Source organism: Struthio camelus, chromosome 11 (assembly GCF_040807025.1).
Source record: "Struthio camelus isolate bStrCam1 chromosome 11, bStrCam1.hap1, whole genome shotgun sequence".
Classification (NCBI taxonomy): domain Eukaryota; kingdom Metazoa; phylum Chordata; class Aves; order Struthioniformes; family Struthionidae; genus Struthio; species Struthio camelus.
The window spans coordinates 3,240,001-3,242,536 of NC_090952.1; positions in this window are offsets into that span (position 1 = coordinate 3,240,001).

Genomic DNA, 2,536 nt, shown 5'->3' on the forward strand with positions numbered 1-2,536 from the left:
GAGCTGAAACGACTTCTTTTTCCTTTTCTCTCTCTCCCCGTCCCTGGCCAGGGACCAGCCAACCCTCCTATATGCGTGTGCACACCCACCCACACATATAGACACACCCACACACCCATATAGACACCCACACACATACCCACCCACCCACCCACCCACACCCACAGAGCCCCCCCAGGCCCATACCAAGCGATGAGCACATCTCACATCTCCTTTGCATGCACGACTTCTCGCTAGCAGCCCGTTTCTGTAAGGAGAGAAGGGCGGCGTTCACAGGCCAGGCCGTTTAGAGGAAGCTAGACAGGAGAATGAGACTCCTTCCTCTGGGTCAAGCAGGGGAAAAAAGAAACGGAGGGAGAAACCGAGTCAGGCAGAGACAGCAAACGGCCAAGGAAGTGCTAGACTGGTGACCTGGCTTTCAAATCCCCTTTTATGTGCTGTTGTGTTTGTGTATAAATACATACAGACATGTATATGTAAATACTTGCATATATAAAATTATATATTGAACTAAATAGCTCTTTATAAACTCTCCCTGGCTGGATCCCATGTGTTTTCTCCATCATCTTCTTTGTGGCAGCTTCCCACAGTTGGCTCCTGGCCTGGTGACACTTGCAGGGTAGTGAGGGTGCTGAGCCTGCTCCAGAGCCCAGCCCGGCCCTCATCCATTCCCCAACTACGAGGCCAGTACTAGGAGACCCCTTGGAGGTAGCCAGGTCCCTCTGGCTGGGCAGCACACCAGAGACCCTGTCCGTGCACTCCCAGGCATCTGGTACGCTCGGGACGGGTGATGCATGGGTGATGCATGGGTGGGAAAGGGCCACTGCAGCCCAGGCTGCAAGAGTTAGCTGGAATTCATCTCTCCTTAAAGCACAGAGGGACTTTGGTACCAGACCTGAGCCAGGCTAAAAGTTGGCACCGTGGATGGAGAGAGCATCACAGCCCCTTCCGAAAGCTCACGCCTTCGTGTAAGCCTCCATCAGCTCACAACACACTGCTCTGGTGTCTCTCCTGGTCAGGCTCCTCTGAACACCGTCTGGTAACTCCCATGTAACCCAGCTGCTGGGACAGATGAGCGTATGACACGTCTTCTGCTTACAACGAGTTCCCACGAGTGCTTGCAAACGTGGGAGTCCGTCTGTGCAAGCAATCTATGGGCTTTGCTTTGAAACTCAGTCTTACAGCTGCACCCAAGGGGGGGAACCTGAGCTAACGCACCCTATTGCCGCTGGCTCCAAATCAGGTGTAATCTCTGCCTCGATCTACAGTTTTATGAGACCCATTTACAAGCACTGTTCAGAAAAATGAACGTTGCAGACATGGGGAAATCCACTGGCTTTGTCCTGCAGTGGCACATAATGTTGAAATTTCACAATGATATTTCTGTGGAATAAAAGTCAACAAAAAGTGTTTTCTGGAAGAGCAGAGTGAAAAGGGGAAATAATATTTTTAAGAATGCTACATGCTCAGTTTGGAGGCACTTTCTTTTTTCTGCTAGGTTTGAAGCATTCATCTTATTTTATGCCTTCGTCTTATGATATGGCAATATAAATATCCCTGTGAAAGAGGTCATTCTTACTTTTTTCTGATTCAAGGACACCCCACTCCCCAGTCTTGTAAAATCAACAATTTCCTATTGCTTTCCAAAGATTTTAAGTTTCAGCTACATTTTTCATTAAAAGAAAAAAAAAAAATCTCATATTTCCCCTCGTGCTCCGGTTCCCTCATTTTGAACTTCATTATGCTGCTAAGTTGTTTTATATCTGTCTCCTATGTGTTTTATACCCTGTTGACAGTCTTCAGGCATTGGAGAGTTTTACTATTCAAGTCCTCTTCCCTCTGTTGCTTCCAGACTTAACTATCATTTGAAGAGTAACTTGAGGACAGAGATCTAATTAAGATTAGGGAGGCAGGAAGAGTAGGATATTAAGTCATGTCATCCACTGGTTTCATCCCGCAGTGGCACACAAAGCTGAACTAACAATGATATTTCTGTGGAATAAGTCAAGAAAAGGTGGGTTTTGGAAGAGCGAAAGGAACTCCTCTTCAGAGTGGGCACCTTCTCTTATTGTCCCCCACTGGGATGGGGGCTCCTGTTCTGAAGCCCAGGGCTAGCACAGCGTGCCTGCTGCACGGCCCACTCTGGGGCTGGAAAAGGAGACAGGATGTTTCCGAAGAGCTCGGAGTTAGGAAGATGTGAGTAAGTGTTTACAGTCACTGTGGAGGTCCAGCTGGCTGAGAAAAGTCCTGTAGAGGGTCCCCACAGGCCCATCATGGACTGACTGACTTCTCAGTATAACCTGCCTTCTCTGAAGCCATCTCCTGCTCTGCAAGTATTTGTGGAAACTAGTTTTGACACATTGTCTCATGCTGGCTGGTACAGACAGCGCTTGGATCTCGTTCATCTTTGTTAAATATGTTCCTGGTTCCCATGGTGAAAAGCAATCACATGCCTGAACACCTGAGCATTTTATTGAACTGCTCCTTCAGGCCAGTGCTTACTGCAGCATGTCCTTTGGCACGCAGCTTCTCTGTG